Source organism: Schistocerca piceifrons, chromosome 2, assembly GCF_021461385.2.
Source record: "Schistocerca piceifrons isolate TAMUIC-IGC-003096 chromosome 2, iqSchPice1.1, whole genome shotgun sequence".
Lineage (NCBI taxonomy): Eukaryota > Metazoa > Arthropoda > Insecta > Orthoptera > Acrididae > Schistocerca > Schistocerca piceifrons.
The window spans coordinates 395,454,207-395,472,586 of record NC_060139.1 but is presented as its reverse complement, the minus strand read 5'-3'; the positions used below and the strand labels follow the sequence as shown (position 1 = coordinate 395,472,586).

The window sequence follows — 18,380 nt, the reverse complement described above, 5'->3', positions numbered from 1 at the left end:
AAGAATCGAACTGTCTATATATGTGTGAAATACCAGGTATCATTTCATCCAGATTATTTTAAGGGGTTTCGTATATTTTGAAATACTTGCAAGATAAGATTCAGAAGAGAATTTCTCTAATGATTCAAAACTGTTTTGACTGTTTAAATATCCTTTCTTTTCAAATAAAGTAAGAATGTATAATAGAAACAGTTCGAAAAATAAAAATTGTACTACATCTGGAAATGTGTTTCATTTCTTACCTTAAGTGCCCATTGGCAACTTTAGTTTCCATTAATATTCATGACTGTATAGATGAAAATTAAACTGAAATTATATTTTTCTGTAAATCTGCTACAAAACAACAACCCACAATTATTTTTAAGCAGAAAAACAGAACTTAATAATCTTGGGCACTAATGGGTTAATTTTTTGCGTTTCGTATTCCCTGAGGCGAAAGTTGGGGACCAGCGCAGCTCAACCTAACCGCGTCCATCACTCACCCTTTTAGGCTGGCCAATGTATCACCGCAAAACCATTAACTTGCCCTGTGGATTCGATTCGGGTCTGGGCCACCTCCCTGTTCCGCGAACTAGCGCACTGAACGGTATGGCATACAAGCAGGTCTCAACACGCCTTTAATGGGACGAAATAGGCAAATGTGAAGGCAATTTATAGAGCACCTGATGAGTGATTTGGTGCCATTATGTTCGAATCCTGTCTCGGGCATGGATGTGTGTGATGTCCTTAGGTTAGTTAGGTTTAAGTAGTTCTAAGCTCTAGGGGACTGATAACCGCAGCAGTTAAGTCCCATAGTGCTCAGAGCCATTTGAACCATTTAGTGCCATTACTGCTGACGATCACACAGGATGATATAGCTGCCCCTGTTGGTTTTATGCAACCTGCAACGCCTTCAAAAAGCACACGCGCGGTTTTCACATTCTCACGCTCACTACACGCTATTAGTCCAACAGAAAAAAATTGAACAGGGCTTTTTTGTAGGAAATTTAATACACCATTTTTTGCTGGCGACCACGTCTATTGAGGCAGTCAAGAAAAGCGCATTTTTTTTCTTGAATACATCTACATCAACACTCTGCAAATCACATTTAAGTGCCTGGCAGAGGATTCATCGAACCACCTTCACTATTCTCTATTATTCCAATCTCGTATAGCGTGCGGAAAGAATGAACACCTATATCTTTTAGTACGAGCTCTGATTTCCCTTATTTTATCGTGCTGATCGTTCCTCCCTTTGTAGGTCGGTGTCAACAAAGTATTTTCGCATTCGGAGGAGAAAGTTGGTGATTGGGATTTCGTGAGAAGATTCCGTCGAACGAAAAACGCCTTTCTTTTAATGATTTCCGGCCCAAAGCCTGTATCATTTCTGTGACACTCTCCCCCATATTTCGCGATAATACAAAACGTGCTGCCTTTCTTTGAACTTTTTCGATGTACTCCGTCAGTCCTATCTGGTAAGGATCCCACACCGCGCAGCAGTATTCTAAAAGAGGACGGACAAGCGTAGTGTAGGCAGTCTCCTTAGTAGGTCTGTTACATTTTCTAAGTGTCCTGCCAATAAAACGCAGTCTGTGGTTAGCCTTCCCCAAAACATTTTCAGAACTACATTGTCTAGCGAAAACGTATCGCAGTACAAAATTTAAATACATAAAATTTCCTACAAAAAGGTCCTGTTCATTTTATCTGTAGGACTAATAGTCTGCAAGTAGCGAGCAAGAGAATACGAAAATCTTAAGCGTGGCATCAGAAGGTGTTGTGTGCTGCATAAAACCCATAGGTAGCGGTAGCTTAATCACCCGGTATATGCAAGATGTTCAAAAAATAGTATCTGACAGGTGGTAGTACTCATCCAAACAAGAAAAATAAGTCCAATAAACATTGGTCCGGAAACGCATACTTCCAGAGAAACACATGTTTATAGGAAGGGCCGCGCGACTCTTGGTTGTCTGTATTACCACTGTGTTGGCATTGGCGCTCCGTCAAATGTGGCTGCAGGGTATTATTATGTCTTACAGTACTCTACCTACCATTAGGTTGTATGCAGTCACTTGTATGGTTCGAGTCGTATTGTTGGCTACGTTAGTTTTCGTCGTGTTTGTTTGCCTTATTGTGCAGTACTGTCAACCCTGGATACATATCATGGTGTTTTACCTTCTACCAAACGCTGATTCACTTATGTGTTTACTGTCATTGCGCTGTTTGTACATACAGGGTGTCCATAAAAGGACTCCCTGATTTCAAAATTAAATATCTCGAAAACAAAGATCGATAGAGGAATGCAGTAAACGGTATGTTTATTGTGAAAGCTGTAAGAAGTTTATACAGCAGTTTGAAATAATAGTTACAAAAGCTGCTAACAGATGGCGCTGTAATCGCCATACGTAATGCCTAGCATAAACAGTGATCGGAAGCCCAGAGCGATCAGTTCCACTATTGAAACGTGAAAGGAGGTTAGCGTACCGAAGGAAGAGATTAAAACCATGTACTCCATCGAACAACGCGTTTTTCTGGTGCTAGAGTACCACAGGTTAGAAGAGAGTCCTACGGCAACAAGACGAAGTTTTCAAGCACGATTTAATGTTCCAAAAGGACCCGATGCGAAAATCATTCGTACGCTCTTCGCAAAATTTCAACGAACAGGCAGCATAACTGATGATCTAGTGGGGCATGTTGGCCGCAAGCAAACCGCAGTTACGCCTGAAAATATCGCCACAGTTTCTGGAATTATTCAGCGAAATCCAATGTCATCCGTCCGTAGAATGCATCTGAGACTGGTTTGAAGCGTTCCAGCACGCAGAAAATACTGAGAAAGAGCCTACACATGTTTCCATTCAAAATTCAAACGCACCAGGTCATATCCGTACGAGCTGTGCAACAATGGGTTGCTTTTGCTAATCAGATGCTCACAATGATTGATAGTGAAGGATTTGATGTTGGCTGCATCTGGTTTACAGATGAATCACACTTCCACCTGAATGGATACGTGAATAAGCAGAACTGGCGATTTTGGGGTTCCGAAAAGCCATATTGGTGTGAAGCGAAACCCCTGTATTCTCCTAAAGTTACAGTGTTTGGACTGCAGTATGCAGCAGAGGCATTATTGGCCCTTTTTTCATTCGAGAAACGGTCACTGGTGCACGTTACGTTGCAATTTTGGAACAATTTGTCGCCACGCAGCAAGCGTTAGAGAATCGACCAGGTACTGAATGGTTTATGCAAGATGGAGCCAGACCACATCGGACCGAACAAGTGTTTCGTTTTCTTGAGGAACACTTCGGGAATTGAGTCATTGCTTTGGAATATCCCAAATTTACTGGTGCAGGCATGGATTGGCCTCCATATTCGCCGGATTTGACTCCCTGTGACTTTTTTTTGTGGGGCACAGTGAAAGACATGGACCACCCGAAGCATCCCGCCACGATGGACGAGCTTGAATCGGCGATCTCTGTGGCATGTGAATCCATTTCGGTTGACACACTACGAAATGTGATGGCGAATTTCATTCTTCGTTTGCGCCTCCTCTGTAGTGCCAATGGTGAACATTTTGAAAACATTGTGATGCGATTGTTTGCAAAGATTGTTTTCATACGATTATTTCACTTATGTATGCTGATATGAGCTGTACAGCGTACAGCGCCATCTGTTAGCAGCTTTTGTAACTATTATTTCAAACTGCTGTATAAACTTCTTACAGCTTTCCCAATAAACATACCGTTTACTGCAATCCTCTATCGATCTTTGTTTTCGAGATATTTAATTTTGAAATCAGGGAGCCCTTTTCTGGACACCCTGTAGTTAGCAATGGAAGCCTACTACTCTACAAGTGAAATGCCGGATATGATATTGTGCTATGATTTGGCAAATACACATAACCTGCGAGCCCGTGCCTTATACGCTGAAAAATACCCAAAGCATAATGTGTCTTCTGATAAGCTGTTCGACAGACTTTTCCAGCGTCGGAGGGACACGGGTACCCCCGCACCTCGGAAGACTGACAGTGGAAGGCCCCGCACAGTCCGCACGCCTGACACGGAGGAACGTGTGCAACGTTCGGTGGAAGAAATCCATGGCGCCAGTGTGCGACCCTTAGCAGCAGGAGAAAAAATGGTTCAAATGGCTCTGAGCACTATGGGACTTAACTTCTAAGGTCATCAGTCCCCTAGAACTTAGATCTACTTAAACCTAACTAACCTAAGGACATCACACACATGCATGCCCGAGGCAGGATTCGAACCTGCGACCGTAGCGGTCTCGCGGTTCCAGACTGTAGCGCCTAGAACCGCACGGCCACACCGGCCGGCAGCAGCAGGAGAATAGAAAGTGTGTGTCACTCTCTTATCTGGCGGGGGTGGGGGTACTTGATGAACAACTGCTGTAGCAGTTTCATCTACAGCACGTTCAGGCCCTAAATCTAGAGGATCATCATGGAAGACGGCGGTTCTGTCAATGGCTGTTGCAGTAGTGTGTCGCAAATACACTGTTTACATCCATAATTTTATTTACCGATGAGGCAGGGTTCACAAAAAATGGTGGTGTGAATTTCCATAACCTACAAATACGGGAAGATGTTAATCCCCAAGCAAATCAGGAAAGAGGGCACCAACACCGAGTCTCAATCAACGTATGAGCAGGTGGTTCTGAGCACTATGGGACTTAACAGCTATGGTCATCAGTCCCCTAGAACTTAGAACTACTTAAACCTAACTAACCTAAGGACATCACACAACACCCAGTCATCACGAGGCAGAGAAAATCCCTGACCCCGCCGGGAATCGAACCCGGGAACCCGGGCGCGGGACGCGAGAACGCTACCGCACGACCACGAGCTGCGGACCATGAGCAGGTGTACTTGGCGATAGATTAATAGCGCCATAACTGCTACCACAAAGGTTAACTGGGGCGCATATCTGGACTTTCTCATTGATGTATTGCCTACCTTGCTGGAGGTTGTGTCCCTGCAGGAACGAATACAAATTTGATGCATGCATCATAGCGCACCAACGCACTTTCGTCACATCTGACGCAGACATTTCGGGGTCGCTGGATAGGTATATCTTGACCTGCTAGTTCCCCAGACCTCAATCCTCTAGACTTCAAGGTTAGGGGGACACTTGAAGGAACTGGTCCACGCCACACCTGTCAACGATGTGTGTGCACTATGGGGTCGCGTCTTCAATGCATGCCAGCAGGTATAACAACCGGGTATACTTCAAATGATGCGTCATTCCTTTCACCGGATGGCAGAGGTATGCATTGTCATGAATGGACGCCACGTTGAACACCTCCTGTAAACAAGTGTTTATTGAACTTACTTTTCTAGTTTCGTTGAGTACTACCATCTCTCAAAGTATTCGACACTTTTTTTAAAAACCTCTGTGTAAATGACATGGTTGGTAACGTTGGAAGCACCGTGGGGCTGTTCTCGGATGCCGGCCAAAGTGGCCGTGCGGTTAAAGGCGCTGCAGTCTGGAACCGCAAGACCGCTACGGTCGCAGGTTCGAATCCTGCCTCGGGCATGGATGTTTGTGATGTCCTTAGGTTAGTTAGGTTTAACTAGTTCTAAGTTCTAGGGGACTAATGACCTCAGCAGTTGAGTCCCATAGTGCTCAGAGCCATTTGAACCATTTGTTCTCGGATGAAGCTGTTGTCCAAAGAAGTCTCAACGGAAGAAGACTGTAGCGAATCGTAAAATGATCAGCAGAGGACTGAAGTTGGTGCAGGGGCTGATAATTGACACTTAACGTGAATAAAAATGTCATATTGTGGATAAATATGTCGAAAGAGCCATCAATGTTCAGTTAAACTAAGGGCGATGAATCACTGCAAATTATAACCACCGTAAAATCCATCTAGAGCACATTAACCAAGTTGCAGAAAAGCAGAACCTAGAGTGAGATTCAATAGCAGAATCTTGAAGAAATTTAGTTCATCCACGAAAGAAGTGGCTTACAAACTAACAGTAAATTCGACTCTTAAGTATTGTTGATAAGCCTGGGGCTCCTACCAGTTTGGATTAACATAATCTTCGTCACTGGATCGTTTGGAAAGCATGATAGCTTTGCGTAGATACTCAACATACACGAGTGGCAGACGCTGCAAGAGACGCGTTGTGTATCACGAAGAGCTTAACCGTTGAAGTTCCGAAAGAAAAGTCACGCAAAATATTACTTACTTGCAAATGACCATTCGTGAATGGAACAGTGAAGGATGTTAGTGATAGTGGAGCCAGACGTACGTCTTGCACACAATGAAAGGTGGATTGCGTAATATAGATGTAGAGTTGTTGCCACGGATCCATTCAAATTCTAAATTTACCCCCGTGCGCGTTGCGTCTCGTCAACAGCACTTCAGACAGAGCAGAAGGGTGCAGAAGGTGGGCGTGCAGGTTTATCAGTGTGCAACACTCGAGCAGAGAGCGTTTGTGGGGGAATGCGAGGCGACACGGCCGCGGCGCGCTGTGGCGAGAGGGCGCTCCATTCACGAGAGCTTCCCTCCCCCTCCCCCAACCAGCACTGCGTGAGTCACGCGGCGGGCACGCCACCCAGCCAGCAGGTGCGTGCGCACGTGTCTCTCACCAAACAAGTGGAGCTCAAGGCCGCCCCACTCTGCCTCTTGTTGTCGTGTAGTGTTTCTGGGGACAGCACCGTTGCGCAGACCGCTATTATACCACCACATCAGAATTACGGAAGTGCGTGCGCTCCGAAAAGGCATTTGATGAGGACCATTGATCCAGTTTTTAGGATCAAAATAACTGCAAATGTCAGTCATGATTTTTACTTATCTATCCACGCGATGTCTTTTGGGAAATAATCCCCATTTGCAGCTCGTTGTTTTCTTCTTCTTCTTCTTCTTCTTCTTTTACAATCCCATTGGACCACTTCAGTCAATCATTTCCTGGCCAACTTCTTCAATAGGTTTTCTTCACGAGTTGTCCAGTATCTTTTAATTCGTTTTGATCTTTTTTGTGCTTGGTTTAAGTCCTACTTTTATGTTTTTCAGTTTCTTTAAATTTTCTGTTTTGTTTTGCAAATCGCCGAGCGTTAATTCTAGATCTTTCACGCCCTCTCTAATTTGCCTTATCCATCCTACTTGTTGCTTCATGTTCCAAAGTTTCTCTATAACTTATCTTGATAATCTTCTTTCTGATATCCTCACTGCGTAACCAAAAAAAAAAAAAAAAAAAAAAAGCGATCCTTTTTTCAGTGTAGCATCTGTAATGGGCCCCAGTTCGCTATACACCACTTCATTTGGCACTATCCGCCATTGCCCATCTTTTTGGTATATACATTTTATTATTTTACGAAATATTTGATGTGAGCTGCTGCATTGTTCTGGAAATATCGCTGTAGCGTAATCGTGCGAATATTCATCGTTGTTTATGCAACTTGTCGAACAGTTACTACGAAACTAGTAACTAAATTCACTTCAGAAATTTTTTGTGTCTGTTACGTAAAAACGCACGCATATCGATCGTCACTTTCCCAGTTACTTGCCAACAACATAAACTTTGTTATAAAAGCTGGATACGACTGATATTTCAAACAATATGAAAACAGAATACTGAGTGAAAACTCGAAAGTTACTCAATTAAGTATTAGTGAAGCTTCGAAAATGTTTTAAATAGGGTGTGAGAAAAAAAATGCCGAGAAGAAAAAAGTGACCATGACGTTATTACGTTAGCAAGTACTATTCTTTATATTCCTAAAAAATCTTATGCAAGCTCTGTTGGTGAACAGTATATCTCTGTGTCTTGTTTGTTTGTTCGTCAATGATTCACTTTATTTGTTTGCGTAAGTGTACTGTGCAAGTGACGATCGCGAGATACTCAAAATCACGCACGTAAACCAACATTCTAATTTCTCATATCTGTAGGGATAGAAAAGTCGGTATCGAAAATTTTTCACTACAGTTACTATTACAAGACGATACAAAAGCTTAAACACACAAAGCGACACATTTATCCAACCATAAGACTTTGAATTTTGAATTAATTTCCGAAACGAGTAATTTCCAAAGTAAATAAAAGTCCTGACAAGCAGTAATAATTATTCTGATGTATACTATCGTTTCAGTCGCACGCTTCCGATAACTAGTTGGTAACGGATGAAAGATACTGAAAACAGTAACTGTTTAGGAATGAAAATGTGGCCGTACAGGGATAATGCATCAACTATAATTTACTTTTGAAGCGCTTCCAGCTATCACAAGACGAACTGTTAAAGACATTTGAGAACTCGCAGACTATTACTTCATTACTAAAGTGTGTATCAACACGTATCAGACAGGTCGCTACACCCATGTTCAATATGTTTCAGAAGCAGGGTACTTGTATTCTGCAAATCTGAAATCAAGAATCCACGAATGTGCCTTTTGTAGCACGGCAAGGAGCGTGATCTTGCGAAAGTGATCGCCAATAGATTATTGAGCCTGTTCTCCGAGCCATTTCTCAACACTTCTACCCACGTGGAAAAACGTAGTCTACTGTCTTGCTGAAAAATTTGATTGTTGCGAAGAAAGAAAGAGAATATCTGTGAGGAGGATGTGAGCTTCGAGAATGAATTGGACCAGGATGCCTTTCGCAAGATCAACGATGTTAGTGAATGCTCAGATCGTAACACAGCCCTCGCCGCTCTGCATTCTTCCACCAATAGTTGAAAAGTGGCGTTCTGAAATTTCTCGCCGCAAACGACGACGCCCTACAACGCAGAAAACGCGAATCATCCGTGAAAGCTAGTCCAAGCCCCATAGTGTGCAAGATTCACTGACCTGCTGTAGCAAGCACGAGCTTGGTCGCCTCCTGCTTCATTTGGGCTATGAGCTGTTCCAATATAAAAGGCATCGGTTGATCTTCACACAGTGTCGCAATCGGTGTTCACCAAATCTGTCCATAGCAAACTGAGATTCACAGTTTTCGCGACAGTCTTTCACATTGGTGGCACTTTCTGCTGCAGTAAGGATACATTTTTACCATGCTGCCGCCTCCAGTTTACAAACATCCTGTTCCTGAAATATCACGCCCGAGATTCGACGTTATACCTGTTTTCGATCCGTGTAATTGGCTTCCTTTAATTCTAACCGCGGCGACTGAAATGAGTAGTGGCAGTTTACGAGTCCCCTCAAGAAGAACTTCTTCGCCAGGGCAAATACCATGTCACACTTCATAAGCGACGTACTGTGGGTACCAACATTCGTGAGATGGTCACAATAACGGGGTCAACAGTGCATAAACCACACCAGTTCTTCGGAGCTGCACAAAATTCGCACTAAGTTCTCCATGCTATACAGTGAAGGGAACACGTGTTCAGACATCATGGAATTATTTCCGTGGTACTTGAGGCTGACGTGAAGGGCGAGAAACTGTATGACTATTCAAGGACATTGGTCGTAAGTGCTACTCTTAGATGAAGAGAACTTGGAGGGCAATCTCAAACCTGTGTGAGAGTGACATATTTCCTGTTCAAGTATCAGTGCGAGCGACGTTGCCTATTTTAGTCGCCTCGGCCAGTTTCCGGCTCCAGGAGGAAGGTGTATTTATTCGGCCTGAATAAAATGGGCTGGTCTTTCCGTAATCCTCCTAAATGGGTGTCGGTTGGAATCAGCTAGGTGGATTTTAAGGGCGAGTAATTTCCCCATGAGGACGAGTAATTTCCATCATTCGTGGCAGAGAGATTTCTGAAAGTCATGCCAAGAAGCAGCACCTTTCAGAAACGGTGTAAGCGGCAGCAGAAAACAGCCAATGAAAATGCCAGCATTATGCTCTTGATTCTGACTGGCTGTGGGTCTTAATGTGAAATAATTTCGTTAAGTGGTTTGTAACTCGCAGAATCGGAGAGTTAGCCGGCAGGCCTCGTTGGGCGGACGTGATGTTGGGAGACGCGGCTCCTTTTTTGATTAACCGCGTTATTTCTTGACAGGTTCCGCAAGTGTATTCCCAGGCGCGGGAATGGATTTCGGTTTGAATTTTCCACTGTTCTACGTGTCGCCTTTAAGCGAGTGCGCACAGGATCGGTAGACAGAGCCCTGATAGCAGATCGCCGACTCAGTAGCTACGTCGACGCAGAGTTCCAGGGAACACGACAGGCTTAGTAGAAACCAATAAATTATATGTTTCCGTGAACATTTGAGACTGATGGTCCTGTGCGGCTCTTTCCCTACTGACGTTGAAATTTATCCCCGTTTTGTTGTTGTGGTTATTATCGGCGGGAGTTGCTAGTAGCCGGTGAGGTTTGGTGTACTGAACTGTTTGCGGTGAACATGTTCCAGTTCAGTGGTCGGATCTCTGAATGTTTCCTGCAAGTGGTTCGATAATCACAGGTGCTTCAATTATTGACTTTGGAGTTGTGAGACGTTTAACCTAGTCTCGCGAGTCAAAGCGAGGCTGGCGATCCCGATAGTGCAGTAGAGCAGCGATTTAATGCGGACGCCTGTCCGCCAATTACCGTTCCCAATCGAGTCCGCTGAGCAGTACGTCCCATTATTTGTCTCGCGGGCTGCACGTCGCAAAGAGACTTCCGCGACATCAGGGGAGCTCCGAGAGACTGACAAAAGGGGTGTTTCAAGAGGACACACGAAAAAAACAGTGGTGAAATACATAGCAATCCAAGCACGACACAAATATAAGAGTCACACTACTGCAATTATAGCCATCGTCAGAGATGAAATTTCCATCATTCAGGGGTGTCGACGACTTCGGCAATTACGGTGTATCACTGCTTCTGTGTGCTCCATTTCTTGACAGGGCAGGTGGGAAGAATGACGTGAAAATAGATACCAGAATCTAATAGTGACCTCCTTTAAGTTTTCAGTTATTACGACTTAGAAGTGCTAGAGACAACAAAGTGGATTCGGCTTCCCAGTGTCTCGAGTCAAATAGTCCGAAATCAGAAATTATTTGCCCTTAACTCAACACAAATTTGAGTTTCGGAAGTAACAGCACGAGCGCGACTTGCATAGTGGTAAAGAACAGTCAAACACTTTGAAACTTCCTGGCAGATAATAACTGCGTGCAAGACCGAGGCACGAACTCGGCACATTCACCTTTACGGGCAATTGCTCTACCAACTGAGTTACCCAAGCACGACTCACGACCTCTTCCCACAATTTTACTTCCGTCATTACCCTCGTCTCCCATTCCCAACTTCACAGAAGTTCTCCTGCGAAAGACGTGGAATTAGCACTCCTGGAAGAGAGGATATTGCGGAAACATGGCTTAGCCACAGCCTGGGGGATTGTTTTCAAAATGAATCTTTCACTCTGCAGCGGACTGTCAGCTGATACGAAACTCCCTTTCTTCCAGAAGTGCTAGTCACGCAAATTTCGCAGGAGAACTACTTTGAAGTTTGGAAGGTAGGAGACGAGGTATTGACGGAATTTAAATTGCGAGGACGTGTCGTGAATCGTGCTTGGGTAGCTCAGTTGGTAGAGCATTTGCCCGCGAAGGCAAAGGTCCTGAGTTCGAGTCTCAGTCCGGCACACAGTTTTAATCTACCAGGAAGTACACTCCGCTGCAGAGTGAAAATTTCATTCTGGAGTCAGTCAGTTTGTTTCACAATTAACAACACGTATTAGGGAATCAGTACCAAAAGTTAGTTTGTAATTCCACAACAGGCGAAATATTTCGCTATTTTAGAGTTCCCACACCAGCAGCAATACAAAAATTCGGGCGAAAAATGACGCATAGTGTACAACGCACGAATGCCGCCGACTTCATGTATCTGGAATGCATACGTTAATTCAGTCAAGTTGCTACAGACATGAGCAAATGCAGGCCTCGAAAAGTGACTGACAAAGAACAAAAGGAGACTACGACGCAGAAACATGTTACCTGAGTGCAAACGACAATCTCTACAGCCCCGAACGCCATTTACTTTTATGGTACAACAGTGAATTATTAGGCGATAAGCGAGAAGAGATATTGTGTAAAATTACATGAAGCAGAGCTACTTTAAGAATGTGAGTTTTCCAATAATACTGTGACGCGGAGGTAACAAATAATAACAGCTACGAAATGCAATACTTTTTACTGTCCGCTTAGTTTACAACAGAGGCTATTACTCTTACAAATGCTGCTTGCCTTAGCATGGCCATTAAAACTTTTGAGCTACAGAGAGCTACGAGCAACAGAGATGTGTTCCAGGAATCAGTTTCTGATGCTTAACGCCCACAATACTTCACACGCTTCACATCGACAGACATTGTGTAACACTTCTGCTGTAAGAACAGTTAGGCGCAAAATCCTAAAAGGTGCAGTTCACAGCACGCTACGCTAACGTTTCTCGAGTTAAAACTGAACATCACTACTTCAGTATTTCTTTAAATAACTTACTACGTACTGGATTCTTCAACTATTTTAAAGCGATCTCCGGTTTCTACTCTGGCGCTGCGCAAATAGAAAACGAAACTCATTTCTTAAGCAACTTAGCACGACGTGTCATTGGCATGTATCGCTCTATTAATAAGACGAAGTTCACAGCCAATGCTATTGTTCTAGATCAACACTTTGACTCTCAGTTATCGCTTTTAAACACTTTCGATATTTGGAAAAAGAATGGGACGTAGGCAATAGAGTATCATAAGAAGCTTCCGCAATGTGCCAAAGTTGCGAATCTTTAAGGTCTAGATTTACACTGAGGTGACAAAAGTTATGGGATTCGTCGTGTCCGACCACGTTTTGTCCGGCAAAATGCAGCACCTCGACGTGGCATGGATTCAACAAGTCGTTGGAAGTCCCCTGCAGAAACACTGAGCCATGCTGCCTCTCGTCCATAAATGCGAAAGTGTTGCCGGTGCAGGATTATGTCCCGTAAATGTTACGTGGGATTCATACTGGGCAATCTGGGTGGCCAAATCATTCGCTTGAACTGTCCAGAATGTGCTCCAAACCAATTGTGAACAATTGTGGCACAGTGACAAAATTCCATTGTGGTTTGGGAACATGAAATCCATGAATGGCTGCGTCTCCAAGTAGCCGAACATAACCATTTCCAGTTAATGATCGGTTCAATTGGACCAGACGACCCAGCCCATTCCATTCCATGTAAACACAGTCCACACCATTACGGAGCCACTACCAGCTTACACAGTACCTTGTTGACAACTTGGGTCCATGGCTTCGTGTGATCTGCGCCACACGCTCTTATCAACTGAAATCGGGATCATCTAACCAAGTATACTGGTTCAAATGGCTCTGAGCACTATGGGACTTAACTTCTATGGTCATCAATCCCTTAGAACTTAGAACTACTTAAACCTAACTAACCATGCCCGAGGCAGGATTCGAACCTGCGACCGTAGCGGTCGCGCGGTTCCAGACTGTAGCGCCTAGAACCACTCGGCCACCCGGGCCGGCTAGTCAGTATACTGCTTTCCAGTCGTCTAGGGTCCAAATGATATTGTCACGAGCCTACGAGAGGCGCTGCAGGCATCTTATTCTGTTGGAAATGACACTCGCGTCGGTCGCCTGCTGCCATAGACCATTAACTCCAAACTTCGCCGCTCTGTCCTAACGGATACGTTCGTCGTACGTCCCACAATGATTTCTGCGGTTGTTTCACGCAATGTTGCTTGTCTGTTAGCATTGCCAATTCTACGGAAATGGCGCTGCTCTTGGTCGTTAAGTGAAAGCCATCGGCCACTGAGTGGTGAGTGCTGTGAGGTAATACCTGAAATTTGGTATTCTCGGCACACTCTTGACACTGTCGATCTCGGAATATTAAATTTCCTCATGGTTTCCGACATGGAATGTCCCATGTTTCTAGCTCCAACTACCAATCCACATTCAAAGTCTGTTAATTCCCTCGTGCTGCCACAATCACGCCGGAAACATTTTCACCTGAGTACAAATGACAGCCCCACCAATGTACTGTCCTCTTATACCTTGTGTACGCTATACTACAGCCATCTGTATATGTGCATGTCGCTATCCCACGACTTTTGTCACCTCAGTGTATAATTACAAGGATAAAAGTTTCGCAAGTCGTGACGGGTGAAACACGGATGCAACGTTTCTGCGACATCCCACCTCGTCACATTCAGGAAAACGACCTCCTATTCCAGCAGAGACCTTGTGGCAATTTTTCGGTGTGACGCTCAGCGCTTCCAGGAACACGGTCAATGTTCACTTGGTAAAGGTGAGGGACAACTTCTGTTCATCCGAACATTATAATTCAAGTTCGCCGCCCTAAGGAAAAGCATTTTCCTCTTACGCCTTGTAGTTTGCACTTTTAGCGTTCTCAGTGACTGACACACACGCACAAGAATGTGTACATTTTTCAGCGTTTGCACGGCTAACAGAACTCATGACGTGTCTAATTCTACGAAGCTCTGACGCGAACATGGAACAAAGTCGGAGCAAGCAGCTCTCCTAAGATCGTACGTGACGTCATTGGTTAATGCTCTTTGCAAAACAGAAAAACAGTCGCTTATTTATAAAGCCATCACACATAGCGGGAGACTTAATTTTGTGACCGCATCCCGCTACGACAACTGGCACTGACTAAGGCAATGCCTGCTTAGCATTTGAATGCATGCTGGAGTTTGATACCGATAACGAAACACGGTTTTGCGTATCGGATACTTTTAGAGTCAGCGTTCCGACTACTCTGTTTACCTGTAACATACACAGCGCTACTTAAAACATTCCTTTCTGCCTTTTCACATCATCCAATAATTGACAATTCGTTTTTCAAATTATAGTTAATTATAAGCTAATCCACACTATGCGGTCACACTCAACCCAGATTGCTGATGTAATACTGCATATGGAAATGTATCTGGTCTGAAGAGAACAGGTGGAAGCGGACTGCTTTTGATGGACGGGATGCCCATCTTTGCCTGAGTGAAATCATTAACTACTTCTCAGAGTTATCCACTGTGGAACCATTCTACAACTGCCTCATCAATCAATACTGAGAACGTTACGCTCCGCTCCAACTGTCGACAATATGTTTCTCGACTAATTAAACCATTAACAAGTGCTATAAAACTATGAAACATAAGAATTTGAAGTCATTTTGACTATTTTTCGATGGTGACTATCACAAGAAATATGTAAAGTTTTTTTTAAATTGCCACAATATGTTTCTCGACTAATTAAACCATTAACAAGTGCTATAAAACTACGAAACATAAGAATTTGAAGTCATTTTGACTATTTTTCGATGGTGACTATCACAAGAAATATGTAAAGTTTTTTTTAAATTGCCACAATATGTTTCTCGACTAATTAAACCATTAACAAGTGCTATAAAACTATGAAACATAAGAATTTGAAGTCATTTTGACTATTTTTCGATGGTGACTATCACAAGAAATATGTAAAGTTTTTTTTAAATTACCGCTACCAGTCACAAACTTGGTTAACTATTGTATTATTTATTTATTTTGCTACATGTTTCGAGGGAATACCTCATCTTCAGGCTAAGTGGGATTACAAAAACAATTTCACAATAAGATTATACTGATATTACATAGTCTTTTCATCTATGCTGTGGTTATCCTGTGGAAGAAGAGGAAACGTAGAAAGAGGCGATGTCACTTTGGAAGCTGTACTGATGTTTGCATGAAAATGTTTTGTAACACTCACTCACTTAGTTCTTCTGGCGTGGCAGTCTCGTTGTGATGAGCTGGGGTGTTTCCATTTCCGTGGCTCTCTTGGCTTTCTTGATCACGGAAATGGAAACACCTCAGCTCATCACAACGAGACTGCCACGCCAGAAGAACAAAGTGAGTGACTGTTACGAAATTGTTTTTGTAATGCCTAGATTGTTTCGACCACACAGCAGAAGTTTCGCTGGGAAGCCCCTACACTTTCTCGATACAGTCCCGATCTCTCCCCATGCGATTTCCATATCTTTGGAGACCTAAAAAAAAAGACATCCCTGCCCGTCAATTTGCTTCGGACGAAGAAGTGCACGCCTCGCTACAATTAAGGTTCCGTAGGCAACCGTGTCCTTTTTCGCATGAAAACATCGACCATCCTTGTCTTAAAGTGGGATGTGTGTGTTTACAGTAGTGGCACATACTTTTAAAATAATAAGCAGTTTACTTATTTTCCCCCATACGTCTCCTTTTCATTTCGCTACCCCTTATAGGTTATCTACATGATCACCATATAGATAATCTCACTCTCCCCTATTAATCCAACTTGGTAAGGGTCCAGAAATATAGGGCACTAGTGAAGAATCGGTCGAGTGAGGGCCCTGTAATGTATCTACTTCGTAGATGAATTAAAATTCCTTAACACTCATTCAAAGAAAGTCTGTCAGCTTTTCTTTTACATTTAGTTTTACGTGCTCATTTCTTTATAAATCGCTCACAACTAGTACATTAAAAGTGAATACAAATGTTACTAAAAAGCAGAAAATGTACTGTGATTATGCGAGTTACACAGAGTAACTGGCTAAGCGTCAAGTCAAAAAACTCAAAGGTTCGGTGCCAATCCTAGGACTTCACTGTCACCATTTGTTTGACGTCCATCAATAATTTGTTAACGTGAAAAATGGCAATCTACACCATAGTTTGGTTCCACACTAGGCTGCAGATCCCATTGTAAGTGGCTGGGAAAGTAAGATCAAAGGTCGGAGGAAGACAAGAGCATCCTACTTGCTGTAGGAGCATGCCCAGTAAGGCACTGTGGTGTTCACACCATGTGTCAGGTTAATCTACAGTTACATGTACATTCCACAAGCTGCTATACAATCCGCAGCAGATGATACCTCGGCCCCAAAATTACCGGTTTTCTGCTATATTCCATTAATCTACTGAGCTAGGTAACGTCCCTAGCCAAGATGAATGTTTACGTGCGCGATAGACAATGGTGGTAGCAATACTGTTGCAAAAAATTACCGCAATTACCGTTGTCCAAATTTGTCCAACGAGATTTCGAAAAAACAATATTGCCTTTCTACCAAAGATACCCATTTAACGTCCCGGTCACCTCTATTACACTTTCATACCGGATTTTACAGATCTGGTAGCATTGTGTGCCTGAATCCGTTAGATGACACCTTCAGCTTTAACCCTTTCAGGACCAGTTTTTTTTTTTTTTTTCGAAGTGAAAGACATTATTGGTGGAAATTTCAATTTATGTCGTAGGCAGAATTAATAAAATATTTCCCTCCGTTCCGTTTCCTTGAGGGGAGGTCATATGGGGTTATATACACAGGGTGGTTAAGCTGTCCCTGCCGCTATCGTTTTATGCAACCCGCAGTGTTATAGCTGGCACTCAGACATTTCTCTCGCTCGCTACGCGCCAACTGTTAGTCCTACAGCAAAGACGAGAACGCCCTTTTTTGTGGGAAATTTAATGCAGTAATTTTTTTTAATGGGGAACGTTTTCGCTGGAGGCCACGGTTTTAGAAATATTCAAGTAAAACGTACACAAGTGACCTTCGAATGCACCTCCACCCCCACAGTCATCCATCATGAGTCAGCATTACTAGAATTTCCGACTACACGAACTCTTTCCGATGTTATATCTTTTTTTACCTCTATTGATACCGCCCCGGTAGCTGAGTGGTCAGCGTGACAGACTGTCAATCCTAAGGGCCCGGGTTCGATTCCCGGCTGGGTCGGAAATTTTCTCCGCTCAGGGACTGGGTGTTGTGTTGTTCTAATCATCATCATTTCATCCCCATCGACGCGCAGGTCGCCGAAGTGGCGTCAAATCGAAAGACCTGCACCAGGCGAACGGTCTACCCGACGGGAGGCCCTAGCCACACGACATTTCCATTTCCATTTACCTCTATTGATTGGGCTATTACGCCACCAGCATAGTCAGCTACTTCGTTAACATTATTAATTTAGCCGTGCTCGTGAGGGTAATGAAAGAAAAACGACTTTTGTAAACGTTACGCTAAAACTAATTACGTTGACAATTCGATCCAAACACAACCTTTACAAGCACGATAGTTTCGTAGTCAGAAGGACTGATGATACAACGATGTAATTGTTTATTTTATGCTGTTAAGGTTCACAAAACTGTTAGGTAAAATTTACACAAGTTCGACTAAGCCGGTGGCGTAACAAGACCAATCAATGGAGATAAAAAAAGATCGAACGTACGAATTAATTCGTGAAGTCGCTAACACTTTTACAGTAATAGGAGGGAGTGTCAGATTAACGTACTAGAAATCCAGACTGGTGGGGGGGGGGCTGAATGTGGCAGTGGGGGAGGGGGGGGTGAAGATAAGTTTTGTACGTTTTTATTGAGTGACTCCGAAACTACGCCCTCTAGCTAAAACGTATCCCAGTACAAAAGTTAAATACATTAAATTTCCTACACGAAGGTCCTGTTCTTATTTCCTGTAGGGCTAATAGTTTACCCACAGCGAGTGAGAGAATACAAAAATTTCGCACGAGGTTTATGGAGGTCATCTATA

General features: G+C 43.4%; 1 protein-coding gene and 1 non-coding gene across 2 annotated transcripts in view; both read right to left on the bottom strand.

Annotated features, from left to right (window-relative positions):
- The window catches only part of LOC124775425, a 629,713-nt gene that overhangs the window by 270,082 nt on the left and 341,251 nt on the right, over positions 1-18,380 (bottom strand). The gene's annotated exons all lie outside the window — the stretch shown is intronic.
- Trnas-gga lies at positions 13,261-13,344 on the bottom strand. The gene is given in 2 exon segments: positions 13,261-13,295; positions 13,305-13,344. It is a non-coding gene; the product is annotated as a tRNA-Ser (tRNA).